Source organism: Leptodactylus fuscus, chromosome 4, assembly GCF_031893055.1.
Source record: "Leptodactylus fuscus isolate aLepFus1 chromosome 4, aLepFus1.hap2, whole genome shotgun sequence".
Classification (NCBI taxonomy): domain Eukaryota; kingdom Metazoa; phylum Chordata; class Amphibia; order Anura; family Leptodactylidae; genus Leptodactylus; species Leptodactylus fuscus.
This window is the reverse complement of record NC_134268.1, coordinates 134958292-134973856: the sequence shown is the minus strand read 5'-3', so window position 1 is coordinate 134973856 and position 15565 is coordinate 134958292. Positions and strand designations below refer to the sequence as shown.

General features: G+C 42.6%; 1 protein-coding gene across 1 annotated transcript in view; it reads left to right on the top strand.

The window, feature by feature from the left end:
* The first annotated feature begins 12651 nt into the window (after positions 1–12651).
* NR4A3 (nuclear receptor subfamily 4 group A member 3) overlaps positions 12652–15565 on the top strand; it is an 84280-nt gene continuing 81366 nt past the window's right edge. Inside the window, exons 1-2 of the mRNA XM_075271132.1 lie at positions 12652–12888; positions 15279–15425. The gene's annotated coding sequence lies outside the window, so the exon portion shown is untranslated. The remainder of the gene's footprint in view (positions 12889–15278; positions 15426–15565) is intronic.

The following is a 15565-nucleotide window of genomic DNA, read 5'->3' as shown; positions in this document are numbered from 1 at the left end:
CCCCCCCCCCCCCCCTTCGTACTCACCTTATCCTGTGGACCTGGGAAGACACAACATCTTCGCAAAGCCCCCACCTTTCCTCTTCCGTGTGCCGCCCCACACGCACCCGCAATAGTGCCTTTGTGCTGGGAAGCCAGCACACTCTACCTCCCAGCTTGCACTTTTGAAAGTGAAGTCACACCCGGTACCACGAAAGACCGCCTATACTTTTGCGGGCATAGTGAAATACCGGCATGAGAGGGAAGGCTGGGGAGATGTTGGCCTGCACAAACGTGAGTAAACCACACTTTTGCATTAGCCAGATTCTCTTCCAGCCAGCAAGGAAGGGAAAGGGGGTGAGTGAGTGAGATGGAGTGAGGCATCATGGAACTTGAAACAATTAACAGGAAGACAGGGATGTAAACAAATGCAGAGAATGCAAGGAGCTCACAGAGAACCCCAGAAATCACTCAAAACACTGTTAAAGGTATTTGGTTGCACATATTAACTTATTAATAGCACTAACTAACCTTGCCCTGGGGAACAAGCTGAGGCCTGGTTCACATTTGCGTTCGGTATTCTATTTGGGGAGTCCGCTTGGGGACCCCCTTCCCAAACGGAATACCGAACGCATTGACAAGCGGTGAGCAATGAAAGCTCACAGACCCCATAAACTATAATGGGGTCCGTATGTTTTCTGCGCGGTGTCCACACGAGTCATGCGGAGAGGAAAGTAGTTCATGAAGTACTTTTCTCTCCGCATGTTCTGTGCGGACACCGCGCGGAAAACACACAGACCCTATTATAGTCTATGGCGTTCTTGTGCTTTTATAAGTTCACCCCTTGTCAATGCGATGGAATATTGAACGCAGATGTGAACCATGCCTAAATGCATCATGAGCTGTAGGACCAGACTGTGCATGAGGTATGTTTGTATGTTTTGCGGGGCTTTATTTTTATGCTGTGTTTTAATTTTTTTTTATATCCAGGAAAATATAAACAAAATAGGAGGGAAATTGTGTCTGGTTTTCAATTTATTTTATTTTTTTATTTAATAACACAAAGTGTCACTGAAAAACTTTATAATATAGTTTTTCCTCTCCTTTACGGTAATTTTTATTTTGTATGGTGTCGTCAGGGGTGGGGCTATAACCTTTAATAACGGCGTTTTATTAGCGTATTATTAATTTTTTTACTATTATTTTATTTACATTTTTTTAAACTTTTTTATTATATTTTTATTTTATATTTTTATCAGATTGTGTCCCCATAAGGTGATAAGAGACCTTTGGGGACATCTGATCACTTTTTTTGGTACTGGAGGCTGATTTCTCCTATAACTGGGGCTGCAACATTTAACCCCAGATGCAGGAGGAATCCAGCCTCCTGCACGCTGTATACACAGCTTACTGAGCTGATCTGGTCCTGTAGGACCCAGCAGCTCTTGCAAGATGCTGCTCCCGGCGGATCACGTGACCGCCGTGTCAGAGGGCAGCCGAATTATGGCAGCGTCCTTAGCTGTGTATACAGCGCTCATTGAGCGCTGTATACACAGCGATCGAGAAGGCAGGGGAGGTAATAAATCTTCCCTGCCATCTCTCTGGGAGCTCCAGCTGAAGTTACAGCCAGCTCCCAGCTTCAGTAGCTGCACAATCTCTGTGCAGCTACTGTGTTCTGACTGGACGTACAGGTACGTCCTGTCAGAACTAGGCAACCAATATCCGGACGTATATGCTCTATGGGCGGTCCGGAAGTGGTTAAAGTGATCCTATCACACAAACATATTTTTTTCTTAGTAACACATCGGAATGGCCTTAAGAAAGGCTATTCGTCTCCTACCTTTTGTTGTCTTCTTTGCGCCGCCGTTCCGTAGGAATCCCGGTTCTTGTCGGTATGCAAATGAGTTCTCTCGCAGCACTGGGGGCGTCCCCAATGCTGCCAGAGAACTCTATCCAGCGCCGCCTCCATCTTCGTCAGGAACGTCCTCTTCATCCGGCGCAGGTCTCAGACTTCTAGGCCTCGGGCAGAGCAGACTGCGCATGCCCACAGGCCACAAGAAAATGGCCACTTACAATACTGGGTAAGCGGCCATTTTCTTGTGGCCTGTGGGCATGCGCAGTCTTCTCTGCACAAGGCCCGAGGCTTAGCAGTCTGAAACCTGCGCCGGAAGAAGAGGACGTTCCTGACGAAGATGGAGGCGGCACTGGAGAGAGTTGTTTGAGCGCTGGGGCCCCAGTGCTGCGAGAGAACTCATTTGCATACAGACAAGAACCGGGATTCCTACGGAACGGCGGTGCAGAGAAGACAATGAAAGGTAGGAGAAGAATAGCCTTTCTTAAGGCTGTTCCATTGTGTTACTAAGAAAAAAATGTGTGTGTATGCTAGAATTCCTTTAATTATTACACCTGGAAAACCTGTTCCAGAAATAAATTTTATAGGCTAATATTGATATTCACAACATTATCTATTTTAGGTCTAAATCTTTAATTGTACAGGGTAGGTTCTCAATTGTGTTGGCTCTCCATTGTTCTGGTCAGTTGGAGGATCAGAACAACGGAGATGTGGACCGCTAAAATAGTGGTTGCATTAGGAGCCCGAAGGACCTCATGGACTATAATGGGATCTGTCATTTTAAAACTGAAACAAGTGGAAAATAAAAAAAAAACTCTTTGGCGCAGACATGAGCACAGCTTACATACACAGGGTGTATGCATACATGTGGTAGATACGTACAGAATATTTTGTTATAAATTGAATCCCACCACTGTATATTGGAAAGTGTACAAAAACCAGTTGGTAAAGGCAGAATAGTCTCTGTATAGAGAATAGAAATCTGAAGCCATATCTAAGCACTAGTCACATTGGTGGTTCCCCTGGTCGCATCTAAATAAAAGCTATGTATCCTTGTTACCACAAGTTCAGTCCCTGCAGTACATGTAATCACCTACCAGTGCAGTAAGGATGGGGCCACCATCACTCTCCTGCTCCAGGCCATGCCCTAGGTGTTCTGCTATTAGAGTAATCATTACATAACAGGACATTTCCTCTCAAACGAGGACTAGGAAACAGAAGACACATTGCCATCACTCTTGTCTTCACGCTCGTTCTATAAATACAGATGTACAACTATATTTGGTGTCCGGATCTCCCTCGGCCTCCCACAAATAGCCCCGCATGCCTTCTAGTGAATGATTCTGTGCTATCTCTAGCTCCAGTCAACTAAATTTAGCAGGGACAGCTGACGTCAGCACGTGCTTCCCTGCGTCACAGGCCGGCTCAGGCAGCCCCGCCCTTGGAAGAAATGACAATACAGGCCGTGTGAGGATTGGTCCTGTGACAGCAGCATGGTGTCACATGCTCGTGTCACTGATCGTTATTGGAGCTTTCGGACTGGAAATAACTTTCTGTTTCAGGTCGCCGCCGGTGCGGATTGTGTTAGCAGTGCTGCCGGCTCTGTGTGACTCTACAACTATTGCCGGTTCTGGGGCAGATTCTTCAACTCTTATAAATATTACGTCAGGGATTTGTTTGCCTTTCCATTACCACATTGAGCCTGTTGTTTCCGTGGACAGTGCCTAGATTCATGACGTCACAGCTTGAGTGTAAGCTCATCAGAATGGATATTGATGACGTCTCGATTTACCTCAGTATAGTAGTGTGTATTCCCTGAGGCTGAGGCTGTCATGTAGCAGGTAGAGCAGACATATTTGTGAACTAGAAGATTAGGTTAAAAGGCTTGACCAGGACATGAAGGGGTTTTCTGACCTCCAAATCGAGTTTTTTGCACTGATAATCTATCCACAGGATAGGTCATCATCATGGGATCCAGGGTCAGCTTGAGGTGCCTATGGCCCACCCAGCATCTTCCTGGTAATAGTCTATACCCAGGAGTGAAGCAACCTAGCCCCCCTGCTGCCGGAGGTCAACTACAGAAAGGCGAGCCCCCCCAACCCGGCTGGCTATCTTTGGCTGCGTGATGTGTCCACCCACCCACCACCACCATGGGCAGATCAAAAATGGCACAATGTTAATAATTTCTATGAAGCATCTGTCCAGTGACTGTTCCCATTGAAAACTTCCTTGTGGGGTGTATTTTCCAAACTGGGGTCACTTTTTCCGGTTTTCCACTATGAAGATGGTTTATCCCTTTCACTGCCAGGGCTCTCTGGAAATGTTGCACCTTCAGTAGCCAGAGCAATTTTTACAGTTTTGAGATGGACAAACAAAACCTAGATTGCAACATTAAAAAATCATGGTAACCCCCCCCCCCCCCCCATACCTATATGTTTTCTTAGGGTATGTTCACACTGAGTTTTTGGCAGGCGGATTTTGAGGCGGAATCCGCCTCAAAATCCATCTGCAAAAATGTCTCCCATTGACTTCAAGCTAGTAGCGGAAAAAAGAAGCGACATGACCTATCTTGTCGTGGATTCCACGGCTGAGTCAGCCGCAGCGTCCGGGGCTCAACACACGCTCCTATTTAGGCCTATTCATTCCACCATGTGAACGAGCCCTTACAGTAGACACCTGCAGCATAGTCAGAATGCCACTTGGTACTGTATACGAAACGACACATTCATGCATTTTTTATTTGAAGTCAATATTTTATAAAACAAAAAATGCAAATAAATGTAAATTAGTTGTTAAAAGTGAAAACAAAAAGTTATATGCACCAAATTTACTAAAAATAAGAGTTCAACATGTGAAGAGTTCATTTATATCACTGGAAGGAACAAAAATCCTCTTTGAGGCTGAGGCCTCACATTACGGAAATACAGCTTTTTTTGTTGCAGATTTTGTTACAGTTTTTTTGAGCCAAAGTCAAGAATGGCTACAAATGGAATGGGAGATATAGAGGAAGTTCTTACAGTTCTACCTTTTGCTCAATCTACTCTGGGTTTTGGCTCAGAAACCCGCAACAAAATACAACAACAAAAAAAAAGCTGCATTTCTGCAATGTGGAGCTTTAGCCTGAAGCTAGAAATGTTTAAAAAGTATCATTCTATAAAATGTAGGGATTACACACTGTGGAAAGCAAGTGAACCCCTAAACCCTATATATTTTTAGAAAGTAGACAACCTGAACATTATATATTTCTCAATAGGTTATCAATAGCCGCATCCACCTTCATGTAACTTTGAGACAAACGCAAATAATTTTTTGCACTATGACATATATTTGCACCTAAAACTCATATTCAATCTTACATACAGACACAAAATACATTAAAAAAAAGATCAAGGTGTACACAATTTATATGTACCACAAACATTACACTACAACAAGAGCTCGTAAAAAACACTGGTAGAGAAGACAAGCAAGATTTTGCTGTTATTCACTAAAATTTATACTGCACCTAAGCAAACTATGACTGTGATACCAAACTCTTACTTTTTTGAGATTACTCAGCATACTGTATATTAAAACCAAATTTAATATTTCCTATATACAACCACCTTCATGCAACTTTGCAGAAAACAGAGATTACAAACATAAATAGCACAACAATTTAAATTTGCCACTAAAGTGCTGGCTCATGCAATCCCTTTCTGCAAACAAAATGTGTAAATATTGATCAGAGTCTGGGTTACATGGTCTCGACTCATCTGTTCCACGATCTAGAGCAGTCTTTCTCAAAGTGGGCGATAACGCCCCCTTGTGGGCGCTGGAGGCCTATAGGGGGCAGTAAAGGGCACAGAGAAGATTGGGGGGCGTTGAAGCGGTTTAGGGGGGTGATGGCTAATTTAAAGGGGTGGTATCATAACAATGATTCTATCTATACTGCTTGATAATGTGGATGTAAGACTTTTCCTAAATGCACTTCAGCAAAACTGCTTTGTTTGTCCACTATCTTACTTTATTCACTTCATTATGGACACTAGCACCTGGCCCCCTGCTCATTGCTGAGGGAGCCACATGACGTAGCTCCCTGCTGTGTGGGGGCTGAGTGTACGGAGCCAGCCTGTGTCTGCACCACACATACACATCACCTAGCTCCCTGCTGTGAGATAGAGGGGGGGAATGAGTGCTGCTTTCTTATATAAAGCAGTCTAAATCCTACTGGGCTAAAGGACCTGGTCTCTCTGTTCACTAGGATAAAGCTTTATTATATAGAGCAGGCTGCTAGTGGGCAGAGGAGCCAGGTCCTTTAGGAAACTCCGTACAAGGTAAATCCAAGTCTACAGGACCTTTTGATGACATCACAGGCCCTTCAGTCATCCCATAGGATCACGCCATGTGGTGGGCGGAGCTACATGCTAATTTGGGGGGGGGGCTAATTGACGCGAGCAAACAGGAAGAAAAGATTTTTAGGCAGCTTAGAAGGCAGATCAAGCTTCATGAGGCTACCCCTTTAAAATTGTTTTTTTGCTTTTAACACAAACTTTACCGCTTTTACCACTTTACCGAATTTTGGCTACAAAAGCCAATCCCGCAATTGTACCCTGGATTGTGGCCCATCGTTCAACGATTTTTGATAGCATTCCCATCATTGTATTTGTGTGAACGTGAATTTAGTGCTGTGGCAACGTTGCTAACTAAAAAGAGAAATCGGTTGCAGATTACCGAACGCAGTGACTTACGGCTGTTTTTGAGTAAATTTGAACCTGATATTAACAAACTTGTTAAAAATCATCAAATTCATCCTTCACATTAGATTAGTTTTAAAATTAAAATGTTTGTTTTAATAACATGAATAAGAGTTTTCCTAATATTATAAAATGGTGTTTTACATTACCCTCATCAGAAAGTCTTATTTTCACATGACACACATAATTTAATTATTAACATAATGACTGCGATTGTGATTCTTAAGATGTAGTAATGTAAAAAAAAAATTATTTTTTTTGGGGGGGCGCTAGAAAATAATTAATTCTCGAAGTGGGCGGTAGACAAAATAAGTTTGAGAACCTCTGATCTAGAGTCTGGGTTACATGGTCTCGACTCATCTGTCCCAAAATCAGCAGTAGCTGTCAGTCTCATGAGGCACAACATTGCAATATTTTTTTCTTTCCTTCACAGGTTTGAGAGGACTGGCAGAATGGCAGTGTGAGTGTAAATTTTTCATTGGGCTTTTTTTCTTTTTTATGCTAAGTCAAATTTGCTGAAAAATTTCAATGATTAGTCTTGAGCACTGAAAATGAAAGAGTTATTCCTCAGCATGCAGACTGCTCCATTTTCAATGCTTGCAACTGCCACAGTACTTAAAGGGGTATTCCCATGTCGCATACTCACCAGTCTTCGTTGCTGTAAAATCTTGTCTTTCTGCTTTGTTGCATCATTGGTGGGCGGGGTTACATATGCAAAGCCAGTGGCGAGATGCCGCTGGCCCTGCGTGCACGCTCATAGATGGGTGAGACCAGTCTAGCCTTCACAATACCAATACAGACCCGGCATCCGCTGTAATAGAGAGGCGGATGCCGGGGAGTGTAGACGCCGGCACAGATGCCAGCAACATCGCTATGCTTCTGCCCTGCAGGAAGCCAGCAGCGGCAGGGGCGATGCTGTTATTTTTTAATTAAAGGCATGATACTATTTAAAGCTCACAAACGCACGTTGGAAATTCCGGTCTTTGGTAGGCATATTCATTATTATTTTTGCAATATATTGTGTTCAAAGTCTTTCATTTGTTAATCTTTGTGCCATGCCTCACTTGTAATGTCTTTTCAGCTTTGCACTCACCTCATTATTTAGCTACCATGCTTCCACTTGTGTATATGGCTACATGTGTGTATTCTCTTATGCACCTACACTGAGTTCTATCTCTATTTAGAGGTATTGCTACTATATTTATTTTTATTTTTTTTGCACATACTTTTCAGCTAGCTGACACATTATAATAATATTACTGTTTTATACACTTTGTTACACTTTTGTCTATTGTTGCCTGCCACTCACCGGATTTTTGTGGTGTGTTGGTCCTCCTATATTTAGCCAGTATTTTTGATATTTATATGAACAACAATTTTGGTGTTTTTTTATATTTGATTATTAAATACAATATTTTTATGGTGACCCTGTCTTTTGACAATTTTTCTTTACAGTGCTTTTGGCCCTTGGAGTGAGTAGAGCCTTTAAAATACAGTGCTTTTGGCCCTTGGAGTGGGTACAGCCTTTAAAAAGCAGTGTTTTATGCCCTTTTGGTGAATAGAGCCATGCAGCAGCAGTGTTTCATTTTTGGGCCCTTGGGGTGACTAGAGCCATGCAGCAGCAGTGTTTCATTTTTTGGCCCTTGGGCTGACCCCTAAAAAAATTATATTTAAGCCCCTTGGGGGTGAGCCCTAAAACATTGATTTTCAGGCCCTTGGGGTGAGCCCTAAAACATTAATTTTCAGGCCCTTGGGGGAGCACTAAAACATTAACTTTCAGGCCCTTGGGGGAGCCCTAAAACATTAATTTTCAGGCCCTTGGGGAGAGCCCTAAAACATTAATTTTCAGGCCCTTGGGGTGAGCCCTAAAACATTGATTTTCAGGCCCTTGGGGGAGCCCTAAAACATTAATTTTCAGGCCCTTGGGGGGAGCCCTAAAACATTAATTTTCAGGCCCTTGGGGGGAGCCCTAAAAAATTATTTTGCAGGCCCTTGGGCTGGAGCCGTAAAAAATTGAGTTGCAACCCCCTGGGGGGGGGGGGAGATAATGGAAATATATATATAATATATATGAAAAAAAAATTTTCACATGCAGAAATTTTGGAGTTGGAGGAGGAGGAGTATGAGGAGGAAGAGTAAATTGTTTGCTGACTGAATCTCTCCAGTACCTGGGCTCTGGAGTGGATACCCAGCTGGTTATCCACGTCCTCACCCATGTCCCCTGCTGCTGCTGGCAGCCCTTCTCCAGTACCTGGACTGTGGAGTGGATATACAGCTGGGTATCCACATCCTAGCCCATGTCCCCTGCTCATGATGACGAAGGACATTCATGGCATCCTCTCTACAGTAGCTGGACTGTGGACTAGACACCCATCTGGGTATGCACGTCCACGTCCTCTGCTGCTACTGACTAGAGGAAATGCTGGCAGCCCCTCTCCAGTACCTGGACTACACACCCAGCTGGGTATGTACGTCCACGTCCTCGCCCACATCCCCTGCTGCTACTGACAAGAGGCAATGCTGGCAGCCCCTGGAAAAAAGAAGCGACATGACCTATCTTGTCGTGGATAATAAGGATTACAATTTAAATTTTCAGAAGCAAAACAGTAACAATGCAGTTACATGGGCAGTACGGTAGCTCAGTGGTTAGCATTGCAGCGCCGGAGTCCTGGGTTCAAATCCCGCCCAGGAACAACATCTGCAAGGAGTTTGTATGTTCTCCCCGTGTTTGCGTGAGTTTCCTCCGGGTATTCTGGTTTCCTCCCACACATCAAAGACATACTGATAGGGAATTTAGATTGTGAGCCCTATATGGGACAGTGACTGTCAATGTCTGTAAAGCGCTGTGGAATATGATGGCGCTATTTAAGTAATAATAAATAAATAAAATGACAAGAATTTGTGTACGGGATGCATAGAGCGTTTTTTTTGCGGGGTCAGGAGTACTTTTTAGTTATACCATTTTGGGAAATGACTATAAATGGTTATAGACCATCCACAATAGTAACATTGCTATGACAGGCCTGGGAGCATTCAGTAGGCTCCCAGCTGTCATAGGAACACGTCAATTTTAAAGGTATGGGGCTGCTGGGGACTGGCCATGGGGGATATTTTAAAATTTTGGGGGTGAAAACTTTATGCCCAAGATCAGAGAACACTCTGATCGTGGGCGTTAGCTCCGATGTCTCTGCTGTATGTTACAGCGGAGACCAGGTTGCTATGGTGACCGCTCTTAAGTAGAACGGCCACCATTATCCTTATAGACCCGGCATCTGCAGTAATAGCACAGTGGATGCTGGGGAGGGTTTTAGCTGCCGGAACAAGTGCCGGAGCCCGCAGCATCTCCACACTCCTGCCGCTGTAGGAAACCAGCAGCGGCAGGAGCATGGCAATGTTTGCAGTTCCGCTCCTCCACCCCCCTTATAGTCTGAAAAATATGGTAAAGGTATACACATACATAAGTAATATACACTTATGTATCTGTACGGAAAATCCGTGGCAGGAACGCATTGCAGTTCCTCCCGCAGAGCTTTAAACAGAAAGTTTGCAGAGTCCTTTCCGGTTTTGGAAATTGCAGTTGGGCATGGGACATTTTCTTAGTCCCGGAAAACACCTTTAACCACTTCTGGGGTGCCCATTGGGTTTTTATATCCGCACAGTGGCTTCCTTGTTCTGCAAGGTACCAATACATCCGTGCAGTTTTCAGCAGCTGCATGAAATAGAAAAATAAAAAAATAAAAATTTAAATAAAGTAATTTAAAAAATTTATAAAATAATAGAACCTGTAATAACATGCCCCTATTACAGGTTCTAGCCACACCTCCATTGACACCATACAAAATAAAAATTACCGTAACGGATAGGAAAAGCTGTTTTAGGCCCCACGGGGTGTCCCACAGCAAAAAAGCAACACATTACAGTTCTTCCCGCAGTGCTTTAGATACTAAGTTCACAGAGGTTTCCTCAGCGGCTTTTCTGTTACAGTTATATCTATGGGGAAACCGCCAGCGTTTCAGTAGGCATAATTGACATTGTGTGATTTTTTTTTACCTCAAAGTGGACATGGGAATCGCTAGGATCCCATCCATTTTGCCCTAACTGTAAAACGCTGCAATTTTTCCCGCGGTGTTTCCACTGTGGGCAAATTGTGGCGTTTACATCCTGTGGGGCCTTATAAAGTTTTCTAGTACCACTTTATGCGATTAAGTAAAAAAAAAAATTAAAGTGAAAAACAGACTCTTTATCCCTCCTCTTTTGTTTATATTTTCCTGGATAAAAAAAAAAAATTAAAACACATGCAAAATTAAAAACAACATAAAAATAAAGTCCTATGTGTCACCCAAAAAGATTATATATATATATATATATATATATATATATATATATATATATTTGAAATTTGGTTTGTTTCTTATATTTAGTTTGTTTATGATAAAAACATACGCTGGTAAGTGTTGCCTCATGGGACCAGATTGTTTGATTGTGCTTTATAGACTTTCTCAGTCAATATATCTACACATGCATATTCTTATATCCTGTGCAAACGTGATTTGGGACAAAATGTAATACATTTTTGAATAAAAATGTGGCTGCATGCTGCCTGAAAAACCTAAAATTCCTGCCACTAGGTGCCTCCCTTCTAGCTAATTTGTGGTTCGTTCCATGTTGCTAGCCATGTCCATCCATAGATACAGTGGCATGCAAATATTGGACACCCCTGGTCAAAATGACTGTTATTGTGAACAGTTAAGGCTAGTTCACATGTAAATTATGTGTGGCTTAATTTGGTTTGGAAAAAAAAACGCTTCCTAATTAGGAAGCAGTTTTTGGACATAGACGAAAACGCTTCAGAAAACGCCATGGACGGTAAAAAAACATGTCGCGTTTTTTGGTCACGTTTTTAATAAAAAAATTAAAAAAATGCGCCAGAAACACAACGCTTTTTTTGCAAAAAACTGCAACGCGTTTTCCGCTTCCCATTCACTTCTAATGCTTTCCTCAGACAGAATCCGCCTGAAGAAAGGTCAAGTCGCTTCTTTTTCCGCTAGCGGCAAAAAACTGCTAGCGGAAAAACGAACGCTAGTGGTCTCCATAGACCACCATTGAGGCTCTGGGGCAAGCTTGGGGCCTACTTGAGTGACGTCACATGACCCGGCCTGCGTCGTTATGCGTTGCGACCAAAAATGCCCAGTCTACAACGTTATAAAAATATTTTTCCCATATGATGAACGCCAAAGTGGGAATATAAAATCAAAAGAGTCGAACTACTGTTTTTTTTTTGCTATTTTGCCTGTAATAAAAATGTGGGTAAAAAAGAATCAAAGCAATAGACATTCCCTAAAATGGTATAACTAAACTAAACTAAATGTGGCCCTGCACAATAAGACACCTTATTCATGCTCCTCCTACATGTCAATCATAGCATGGAGCAAGTGGGTGATGGAAAACAATAGTTCTTTGGTGCAATGTGCACATTGGTGACATAACCATTGCACCAGACATATCAGAGAGAGAAAGCTCATCAGAAAACAATGCATTTTATTCACATTCACCCCAACTCTCTGCCTGTGACTATAGTTCACTATGGTCTGTTGTTGATGAATGGCCACCATAAGGCAGCAACATCTTCTCTTAATCCCAAACCTATCAGAGTAAAGTGTAAACTATACAGGAGCATTGTAAAGCTAACATCAGTCATACACATATAGAGACAGTAGTACTGGGTACAATACACCAGGATAGCGCCGCCAGTGACTTAGCTGCAGTTACATAGCACTCATGTTATCTCTCCAAATGAAACATCCTCCCTCTTTCGGTTTGCCTAACTCTCCAGACAGCAATCTAGAGAATGACTTTTCTTGGCAGAGAATGGCAGTGTGGAGCAACAGCTACTGTATCTCAGCCCCTCGGCTGGCACACACTGACTGTATGATAAGGGAAGACTACCGCCCCTCACACACCGCTCCACGCGCGCGGGAAGGAGGAGGCCCGTGACGTCAGACTCCCATGTTGTCACTATTGACGTCTCGCATTCCTGCCCCTCCACGGGGAGACTTGGAGCTCCTCTCTTAAGAGATGCTCACACACACTGAGGGAAGTGTGTCCGTAGCGCCGGCTCAGCCTCGGCAGCGCCTCCATCTCCAGCACGGCATGAGCCTCTTATACACCTCACTCTTCTGACTATGGCAAGCAGTCTGCCGCACAATATGACTCGTCCATCATAGAAAAGCCGGGACGCTCGTTCTGTTCATTGGAGACAAGCTATTTCTTTCCACAAGCCTTCTCCAGAGTGTTGTAAAGACGGACTCTTCACAGCAACCAAGTAAGTATTAGGTGTGCGGCACCAACTCATTTATTAGCCTGAGGAACTTGTGCAGCCCCACTTTCTGGGAGAAGATGGGAGTGAAGGTGATGCCAACACGCTGCGGTTGCTATGGTAATGATACTGCTGTACTGATGTGTGGCAGCCTGCTATTATAGGCTATGTGCCTGCATGTGTGCGGACTGCCAGTGACAGCTGATGGCTAGAGCTGGACCTGAGTATATAGCTGTGTGTGTGAGAGAGTAGAGTGTATATGAAGCTGGGTGTGTGTGAGAGTACACAATATATATGAAGCTGGACCTGAGCATATATCTATGTGTGTGAGAGTAGAGTATATATGAAGCTGGACTTGAGTATATATCTATATATGTGTGTGAGAGAGTAAAGTATATATGAAGCTGGGTGTGTGTGAGAGTACAGTATATACATATGAAGCTGGACTTGAGTATATATCTATATATGTGTGTGAGAGAGTAAAGTATATATGAAGCTGGGTGTGTGTGAGAGTACAGTATATACATATGAAGCTGGACTTGAGTATATATCTATATATGTGTGTGAGAGAGTAAAGTATATATGAAGCTGGGTGTGTGTGAGAGTACAGTATATATATGAAGCTGGACTTGAGTATATATATATGTGTGTGTGAGAGAGTAGAGTATATATGAAGCTGGGTGTGTGTGAGAGTACAGTATATACATATGAAGCTGGACTTGAGTATATATCTATGTGTGTGAGAGTAGAGTATATATGAAGCTGGGTGTGTGTGAGAGTACAGTATATATATGAAGCTGGACTTGAGTATATATATATATATATATATATATATATATATGCGTGTGAGAGAGAGAGTAGAGTATATATGAAACTGTGTGCGAGTACAGTATATATATAAAGCTGGACTTGAGTATATACTTATTTGTGTGAGAGTACACAGTATATATGAAGCTGGACTTGAGTATATAGAGTATATATCTATGTGTGTGAGAGTACAGAGTATATATTAAGCTGGATGTGTGTGAGAGTACACAGTAGATATGAAGCTGGACTTGAGTATATATCTATATGTGTGTGAGAAAGTACAAAGTATATATGAAGCTGGACTTCAGTATATATCTGTGTGTGTGTGAGAGAGTACGTCATAGATTGTAAGCTCTTGCGAGCAGGGCCCTCAGTCCCATTGTGTGAAATGACTTTCTTTGTTATGTATCTTTCTGTCTGTATTTGAACCCTACAAATTGTACAGCGCTGCGGAATATGTTGGTGCTATATAAATAACATTTTTTATTATTATTATTATTATTATTATTATTAGAGTACACAGTATATATGAAGCTGGACTTGAGTATCCATATGTGTGTCAGAGTACAGAGTATATATGAAGCTGGATGTGTGTGAGAGTACAGAGTATATATGAAGCTGGACTTGAGTATATATCTATGTGTGTGAGAGAGTACAGAGTACCGTATATATGAAGCTGGATGTGTGTGAGAGTACAGAGTATATATGAAGCTGGATATGTGTGAGACTACATAGTATATATGAAGCTGGTCTTGAGTATATATATCTATATGTGTGTGAGGGAGTACAGAGTGTATATGAAGCTGGACTTGAGTATATATCTATGTATATGAGAGTAAATAGTATATATGAAGCTGGACTTGAGTATATATCTATGTGTGTGAGAGAGAGAGTACAGTGTATATATGAAGCTGGATATGTGTGAGAGTACACAGTATATATGAAACTGAACTTGAGTATATAGAGTATATATCTATGTGTGTGAGCGTACAGTGTATATATGAAGCTGGACTTGAGTATATATATGTGTGTGTATGTTTGTGTGTACAGTGTATATGGAAAGCTGGGCACTTGGCACCGGGGTAGGACGGCAGTATATCACTGATATATATGATATATAGATGTTATTTAGCACCTCATGACCCTACAGTATCACGTGTATAGACTCCGTTGTAATTCTAGCTGAGGTGACCGCGGCTCAGAGCTCCACAGGCGATGGCGCGGAGTGTGACACCTGCCCCTCGCTTAGCCCTCAGCCACGCTGTAACTAGGAGTATGGCTAAAGTCTCCATGACGGTTCCTTTGGTAACCAGAGGATTTCATGGCGGCTTCTTTGAAGGAAGAGAAACAACTGGTTAAGTTTAAGGATCAGCGTGGTGTCCAAGTAAATGCCGCACATGTAATGTGTCTAAGCAGAATGACATTTAGAGCTGCGTCTTCTACTGACTTGAACATAAGATGACAATGGATTCTACATAGAAATTCTAGCTAGTTATACTGATGTAGTAAGCTAGAAACTGCTAAAGGTAACAGCTGTGGTATATGGTGGACCTTAGAACTCCATTGAAGTGTGACATTTGTTTCTAAAGCCTGCAGGTCCAAGGAGCGGCCATCACACAGCTCTGCTGTATCCATTCCTGAAGCAGGTCCTTCAGATCTAGAGCTCCCTGAAGGTGATTTTCTAGCCAGTCAGCCAAGTACTTCTTCCACCATTCAGCACCAAAGATACCATCCAGGTAACTGCTATTCCAGTATTCCTAATCTCTAGTATTCTAGTATCTCTAGTATTCCTAATCTTGAGCAGGCGTAAGAGAGTTTTCTGATGGTGTGTTCATCATTTATACCTCATCTTATACCTGAATACATACATACATGC